This window comes from Portunus trituberculatus, unplaced genomic scaffold, assembly GCF_017591435.1.
Source record: "Portunus trituberculatus isolate SZX2019 unplaced genomic scaffold, ASM1759143v1 PGA_scaffold_452__1_contigs__length_1072529, whole genome shotgun sequence".
In the NCBI taxonomy this organism is placed as follows: domain Eukaryota; kingdom Metazoa; phylum Arthropoda; class Malacostraca; order Decapoda; family Portunidae; genus Portunus; species Portunus trituberculatus.
In genome coordinates this window covers 101,607-110,724 of record NW_025541620.1, presented here as the reverse complement: position 1 = coordinate 110,724, position 9,118 = coordinate 101,607, and positions in this window count along the sequence as shown.

Sequence of the window (9,118 nt, the reverse complement as noted above, 5' to 3'; positions counted from 1 at the left end):
AGATCAGTAGCAGTTTATCGCGTAAGTAATTGAAATATGTAATAAACTAATATTAGACTAGTAAAGTAGGTTTCACTGAAGAAGGTGGTACATATACAGTCACTATTCTCGAACGGGATTTGCATTAGCTGCCAACATGAGTTACGGTAATACGAATGTATTGGCTTGTTCCATGTTTAGCGTTTTTTTTTTTTTTTTTTTTTTACCAAAATAACACATGTGAATTGCCTCGCTGCTCTGAAGATGGTGTTCATTAAGGTGTTTGGTAGGTAGTTCCCAAGTTATGGCAGTATGACGCCTCAATAAAAGAAACAATAAACAAACAAATAAAAACAAACTGAAGTTTAAAGCAATAAAGATACCTACGTGGAGTTCGTTTTTATGGGTCGCACGTCTGGTGTGTTCGTGTGTTCGCCTTTGTTGGAGTGGGAAAACTCTTGCCCCAGGTGGACACCGATCCAGACACGAGTCTCTTGTAAGACAGTGTAGACAAAAGCCTGAACAGAAACAAAGCCGAGGGTGGACAGTGGCGGCAGGAATGCTTTAATGCTGTAGTGTGTAGAGGATGGCATGCCGTGAAGTGACTCACTCTCCGCAGCCCACTCCCCTCCCATGATCAAAGGTCTTCTGCTCCACATCCTTCTGTAGCTCTACTTTTCTCTCCCTTTGTTTCAGTCTATCTCTTCCCTGGTTTACCTCAAAGTCGCACACTTAGAATCACAAAAAAGGGAGAGAAAAAGTTAAATATATATGAAAGCGGTTGTAATTTACCAGCATCTCAGAGTGCAATCTGGCGACGGAGATAAGGAGTAACTCCTCCTCAGTTCTTTGTTTGTCCCTTGCCTGCAGACGGGTAAGAAAGTTAATCTTCTCTTTCTATTGTGATGGCTTCTGGTCAGTGCTCTGTTTGGATCTCGCTGGTGTGACTCTCTCTCTCTCTCTCTCTCTCTCTCTCTCTCTCTCTCTCTCTCTCTCTCTCTCTGAGGTAATTTCTTTAGTGCTGCGCAAAAGTTTATTTTTTTATCACAGAAGCTCAGTCACTTGGTTGAAAATAAAATAAAAAAAAAGCAAGAACCGCACCAAAGAGATCCGTGGTTACAACAGGAGGGCAGCACGGTATGGTGTGGTCAGCCCTGGTATGTTTTGTTGCCCGCATGCCTCCAGAGAGGTGGGGTGTGCGGGCCTGACCTCCTATTGAGTACCGTGGAGTGTTCTTCTCAGCTATAATGACGTAGTCCGTTGTCAAGTGGTGAACCCGCCTTCGCTTTCTTTCAGTCTTGTTCACCTGTCTGAAGGGAAAATGTACAAGTATGTCAAGGTTTCTGCTTGTTCGGGGCTCAGATACGTATGTTGGCAGTCCTCGGTGGAACTGGCAGGCACACATTATTTGTAGTGCAACAAAATAACTTTGCCAAGTTGCCTACAAACCCACAATGCAAAGTTAATAAAGAAACACAACATTTGTCGCCTTCAAGTCTGCTAAACTCATTGTTTCAAGACCCGCCAGACCTCTTGAAAAGATCGAAGGGTATTTGGTCTGGAGGGAAAGGAGGCATTTCCTTTTTTTCCCACTGTAACCTATTTAAAGTTGTAGCAGTGAAGTAAATATCCGTCTATTGGGGGAAAAACGACAACTGCTGGGATGGAGATGGATGGCGGTGGGGTGACAGTGGGTGTTCGCCTCGACCTGCCCCTGGTGGCCGTGTTTACATTCTGGCCGACACAGAGCCAGTGACACACCCGTCCGATTCCCTCCACCTTGGTCCCAGCACTCCCTCCCGCAAGCTTGTTTATCTCCACTGGCTGTGTTGAGAGAGAGAGAGAGAGAGAGAGAGAGAGAGAGAGAGGAGGACGGCAAGGACACACACACACACACACACACACACAGAGGAAAGAAAGAGACCCGCATCGTGACTTGTGCATTAGTGCCGCCGCTGCTGTAATACTTATTATGCACTTATTTCTCAATTAAATGCATAACTTAATTTTCGTAATAATATAAGTGCCACAAGAGTGAAATACGATTATGTGAAAAGATTAGACAAATTGAATATGACGCAGGGCTGTAAATTGTCGTGCACGGCGCGTACTCGCAGTACGGAGGGAGCGTCATGCACTGAACCATAACAGATATTGGACTCCCTCTCTCCCTCACGGCGCCGCCATCAGTGGTGGAACCCGACGCGCTACTACCGAGCGGGAACCTGTGAGACAGATAACTAAATTGATTATTGGAAACATACTTTTGTAGTAACTGGCACCTTAGGGAAAGAGCAACACTTACTGGTGTTGCTTTTATTCTACTGGGGCTACTTTTGTTCTTCTGTTAAGTTTTCGTACAAGAGCCGTGTTTCGAGAAAAATAGATAAATGAATAGATAAGAAAGAATATATTAATGAATGAAACTGTTTAACGTGTAGGTGAAAGGGAAAGTACGCGAGTAGTAAAATCAGGATTAGAAAAAAGTGCATCTTGCGAGAGGTAGACGCGATGAAGAAAGATGAAAGAGTACCAAAGCAGTGCAAACCAGACACAACCTGGGAGAACCGGAAGTGTAGTGGAATAAGCTGAGGCGGGAGTGGGGATCAAAATGCCAGAAATAGAGTAAAAGGGCGTGAACGAAGAGGCCAGCGGAGAGGTGCTGGCCCTGTCGTGGTGCCAGGCGCTGTTGCCGACGAGGGGTGCAGTGAAATGATTAAAGACAACGCTCTAAAAAACAGGTTTGACATATAATGGTTAAAAGAATGGGGAAGTTGAAAACTAATGGAAAATAGAGAATGGAAGTGTATGCTAAAATAAGCCAATAACGAGGACAGTATGGAAAAGAGTGGAGGTGTGTGGATGAAGGGGCAGAGGAAGCACGGTCTAGGTTAGGTGGAGGAAGAATATCTCTCAAGGAGGGTGGTGGGGATAAGTGGGCGGGAGGAGAGTGAGGGGAGCGAGGCAAAGACACAGTGCAGGTGGCGCTACACAGCCTCTGTCCCACGTCACAGACTATTTTAAACCTGTTCCGTTTACCTCCTCTCCACGATCTCCTCATGCACCCACTTTCTCTCTCTCTCTCTCTCTCTCTCTCTCTCTCTCTCTCTCTCTCTCTCTCTCTCAGATACTATTTTGATAAGCGCATGTGTTCTTTAAAAGTTCGAATTACACGCTTCACTTATCGTCTTACTGTCACATTTTGTCACACACACACACACACACACACACACACACACACACACACACACACACACACACACACACACACACACTTCACCAATCTACTAAGAGTTTGGCCTTAGCATAATAAGAATGAAATACAAACTGAATTGGTGTAATGTGTGCTGCAGACCACGTCCCATCATGGAGTGCTGTAAGATGGACTGAACATTGCTGACGAGTGCTTGCGTTGCTTCTTATGAGCAGTTCTTGAAGTTTCAAGTGCCATAAAATCGATCTGCGTTTACGTCTCTCACTATAGTGGCGTGAGACTTAACACACCACAATTATGTTAATTTGTAAGTATGGTATATCAGTTTGTAAGTATGGTATATCTGTGTGTGTGTGTGTGTGTGTGTTCCTGACGTACGTGATAGTTCCTAGAAGCATGCTCAATCTCCATATAGAGGCAAGCAAGATGAGAAAGAAGTAAATTATTTTAGTTGCTCCACATTCACGCAGCACCTCATGCAGGATTTAACATGAGTGAGTGACTGTCATGAACCTCGTAACCTTACTGTTTTCGTCATCATCATAGCGAGCGAAGTGACTCATGGTTCAGAACACTTAATGCGTGCTGGCATCCACAGCCTTGCCCGAGAAGAGTGGGTGAAAGATAACGCACTTAAACCATAAGTCGCCAGATGTCGCTTAGCTAGGAAGCCAGAAAGTATCATTATATAGATTTTTTTCTACTTTTCTTTTCCTTGTCATCTGACTTCGCAGCCCAAAAGTTCTCCAGCGATTACTATATTTCTTTTTCATGTGGGGTACCAAGAGCTTCAGTTACGCAAGAGAATAAGAAAAAGAAGAAAATAACATAACTGGCAGTGTGGTATGTTATATAGTGGACGATGGGTGCAGGGCTTCCGATGGCGTGTTCCCGCGACGTATGTATATTTCCTTGTGTGGGGGAGGCGAGGCGCGGGAGGAAGAGGGAGGACAAGCAGGGCATCAGCCCGGCTCTCCAGGGCTGTGTGGCTGTGTTACGCATCCTGAGTACGGACCAAACTTGTACGGGTGAGTTATAGGCCACAGGTGTATATTCAACACACACACACACACACACACACACTCTGGTCTCAGGATACGCCTACAAATATTCTTATGGATACTTTTATTAGTTTTGCATACGTTGCTTTACTGACACGTATGCATCTCCCTGAACACGTATATAGAATATGAATAATCAGTTACACACCTTTACCCATCTGCTCTTTCATTTATTCCTCCATTCTCTCTAAGCAATATATATATATATATATATATATATATATATATATATATATATATATATATATATATATGTGTGTGTGTGTGTGTGTGTGTGTGTGTGTGTGTGTGTGTGCGCGCGCACTCGCGCGCACACACGTACACGCACGCACACACATACACACACATGCGCACACGTACACACATATGCACACACACACACACACACACACACACACACACACACACACACACACACACACACGGCGAGGCAAATGGGCAACCCTCTTAATGTGTGGCCCCTGTTCACCTAGCAGTAAATAGGTACGGGATGTAACTCGAGGGGTTGTGGCCTCGCTTTCCCTGTGTGTGTTGTGTTGATGTGGTCTCAGTCCTACCCGAAGATCGGTCTATGAGCTCTGAGCTCGCTCCGTAATGGGAAAGACTGGCTGGGTGACCAGCAGACGACCGAGGTGAATTACACACACACACACACACACACACACACACACACACACACACACACACACACACACACACACATTTTTTTTTCAAACTATAACCTTCATCAAACCAAGAAGAAAAACCAAGTATAAGGCTCCTTATAGTCAAGAGTGTATTTTTGTCCCGCGCCTCCCTCCGGCAGCTGCCAGGCCTCTAGAAATCTCCTCGACCAGTAAAATATTGCTATTCGTTCACTATCTGCCTCTAGGCTACTCTGTTCCCTCTCCCCTCTCTCAGACTCCGTTAACACACACATTGCCTCCCTCTCTCTCTCTCTCTCTCTCTCTCTCTCTCTCTCTCTCTCTCTCTCTCTCTCATTCCAGGATGGATAGGAGGATAATTAACAACTGCAACGCAGCTGCATTTTTGGGATGAAGACCGAAGATTTAAGAAATAATACATAGTTTCGCTACTGAGGATTATTTTGCCGGCTGCCATTAACAAAGCAAGTGTGCCTGGGAGGCTTACCGGCGCCTCTCACTGCGCTCTTAGGGGTCGTTGTTTAGATATTGGCCGTGGCATAGTGGTGGTACTGAGGGTTCAGGGAGTTGTGCTGTGCTCCTAGTGTGTGAAAAATCTGAAGTTTTAGCATTGTGAGTGGCCGTAGTTTTGGAATAGCCAGGGTGTGTGGTCCGTGTGGGGAGAGTCGTGAATGTGCTTGAATTGTGAACTTGGCGAGACAGCAGCGGGATGGTAGACGGTCTCAGCACACCTGTGCTTGAGGAGAGGCGGTGTGCAGTGGTTGTGCCGCGAACCTCTCAGCCGTGTGTTGAGAGTTAATAGTAGGTATGCGTCGAGGCTAAATTTGACAGTTGTTAGTGTTCATTCTGTTATTTTTGTCGCCTCTGTTATTGCTGGTTTTGTTGTTGACAGTCAGTGCTACTACTACTACTACTACTACTACTACTACTACTACTACTACTACTACTACTACTACCACCAGTACTAATTATATTACAATTAATTCTACTATTGATACTACTGCTACCATTACTATATTTTATCATCATTTATATTATTGGCCTATTCTTAAACACTGCAGTTACGGTTAATTATCTTTTTTAATATTGAGCATCTCCTCCCATCTGCGTCCGTCCACCTGCACATTCTCTCTCTCTCTCTCTCTCTCTCTCTCTCTCTCTCTCTCTCTCTCTCTCTCTCTCTCACATGAAAAGTAAGAATTTTCTTTCTCCCAGTGCTGACTTGCATCCATGCGTCTGTGTCATCCATCATAACTTTAACAGGCGGGCAAAATATCTACCGGATGGATGGTGTCATGATGCTGACTAAGGCACAACAAATATAGTCTTCTCACTCGTAACAATTTACCCGTGACTCCTGCCCCCTTCCATCCACCTGCACGGAGTCTGGAGGAAGGTGTGATACGAGTAACGTCCCAAGGAGTTTGTGTGTCTCACCAAGTTGCGGTAGGGGAAGCAAACTGTTGATAATAGCAAGTGTCAGGTACAGGGTTGAGTTAAAGGACATGTCAGGACTTTGGCGTTTATGGAAATTTTCTAATTCGACTACTTATAATATTGGTAATAGGCGTGCATCGAGCACATGGTCATGGTACCAACATCAGAATGTTGTGGTCATGCATCAGATTTTTTTCCCGGGAGAGGGTGGAAAGGGTTGGTTAGTAAAATGATGTTAGTGATAACTACCGTGATAGTGTCAGTGCGTGTAAGTGATACCGAGAGTGAGGGTGGAAATTTTGTTTGATATAGTGTAATATTTCACCATTCTACCATTTCCGGAGGCTTTATTTGTGTATACTTCGTCAAAATATAAATGAATTTGTCTTTTATGAACATCCGCCATTCCTGAAACCTTCAGTACCTCCACCCTTCAGGATTTCTTCTGAACCTGTTTTTTTCCCGCTAAATAACTTCTTCACCGGACGCTGCTCTGCCTGTTGCTCCCTTCAGTGCTGTGCAGGCAGTTTCTTTGCAATACTTCCAGGGCTGGGACTGCAAAATCTGATGAATAGATTATGTATAGCACCAACATTTTTAATCTTTCTTATAATCTCATGTTCAATAACTTTTGCTATCTTTATTTGCAAAAAAGTAAGATCACTTGTCGCTTCCCTCAAAATTTATTACGTTTTTTTTTTTTTTCTTTCCCTACACCAATGATTTTTTTTCTAGATTCATGTTTTCTTTCTATTTTGAGCTGCTCCAGGTGTTGACGAAATTTTCTCTCTCTCTCTCTCTCTCTCTCTCTCTCTCTCTCTCTCTCTCTCTCTCTCTCTCTCTCTCTCTCTCTCTCTCTGTGTGTGTGTGTGTGTGTGTGTGTGTGTGTGTGTGTGTGTGTGTAATTCACCTCGGTTGTCTGCTGGTCACCCAGCCAGTCTTCCCCATTACGGAGCGAGCTCAGAGCTCATAGACCAATCTTCGGGTAGGACTGAGACCACAACACACTCCACACACCGGGAAAGCGAGGCCACAACCCCTCGAGTTACATCCGTACCTATTCACTGCTAGGTGAACAAGCTTTCCCATTTGCCTCGCCGCGCCGGGACTCGAACCCGGGCCTCTCGATTGTGAGTCGAGCGTGCTAACCACTACACCACGCGGTGTGTGTGTGTGTGTGTGTGTGTGTGTGTGTGTGTGTGCTTCCTATACCTTTACGTTTGCCACCGCCAAGGCCGACACGTTGCTGTACTACCTCGGCACCTTCACGCCGGTATCGGTGAAGTGTCAAATATCAGTGAGCTGTGGCTTCATGAAGAGACAAATTTTTTGAGGAAAGGTTTTATGATACAGTGGGTCTTTCATTTTTCCTTGTCGTTCATGGCAACTGCGACACCTGCTGGCTCTCCCTCATGCCGCTGCCCACCCTCGCTCCCATGCGGCGTTGTTTACAAAGTCAACACTCGGCCCGTTCCTCATCAGTGGAGCTGCAAGAGGCCTGTAACCCTACGTTCTTCCATTCACCACGCAAGGAGGACGCTGCCCAACGTTCACAATGATTTCTTCGTCCGGAGCTTTATTGCGTCTGGAAATGGTTGCCTGTCTATGAAAACGTGGAAATTTAGCTACATTATTTTCTTACTTATCTATCTAGCTATCTTTGTCTATCTATCTATGTATCCCTCCATCTATCTGTGTGTGTGTGTGTGTGTGTGTGTGTGTGTGTGTGTGTGTGTGTGTGTGTGTGTGTGTGTGTATAAATTTCTGTGGTGACGTGGTCAAGAAGGGCAAAATTCGAGAGCAGACGGGCACGGGCAGGCCGTATTTCCCTTGCGCCAGACGCTTCTCTTCACTGATCGCGGAAGTTACTAGAAGGATGAGGGAGCGAAGAAAATTTTGGACGAAGGATTCAAAGGGAAAGGTGAGGGTGGCTGTGTGCTGGTGAAGTTTATAGATAAAACTCTGGAGCTCGAGACATTGGTGAGGTGCAGGGTGTGGAGAGGGACTGGAAAGAGGATGTTGAACTAACATATTGCTCTCCCACAAGTTGAAAAGGGAGGGCTCAACCGTGATGGATACCCCGCCTGTTTGTTGGAAGAATATCGGTAAAGTTCAGCGTGAAATATCGGGCACAGCCAAGGCGAATATAAAGCAGCAAAGTCTTTGTCTGATCTTGGAATTGTGTTTGTGATAAACAGCGTAAGAATGAAGTCATGTATGCAGTGCATGAATCAATGCACACTTTTTTTGTCTCATTTCGTATTAACTATGTGTTGCTTATAACCGCCATGAAAAGCCATTGTGTTGATTCCATCTTTTGTTTAGAGGCCAGAGATGTAGAGAAGCTTGTTATGTTACTCAATTATCATAAAATTTCATATTCATGTTAACGTTACTTGAACGAAAAATACATTTTTCTTGTAGAGAACATTCCACAGGATGGTGGTTCTTCAGTTAAGTGATGATACGGCTGTTAGACGGTGTGTCCTCACCGGCTCGCCTTGGTATGCAACACTTGTCTTCTTTGGGAGTCTTAGTGTGTCCTTCAGCACTGCGCGCCAACCTACTTCATACACATGACTTGTCTTTATATATTCATCATGAATATTCATGCTGTTTATAACCAAATAACGTATACAGTATTGGTATAATTATGATATACTTCGTTAATTTCAATGTTTGTATTAGCAAAACCTCGACTCCGTAACACTAATGAAATGAGGTTTGTTTTAACTTTCCATCAATAAGACCTGTTGCAACAATCGAGATGTTCCTGTAAAGTT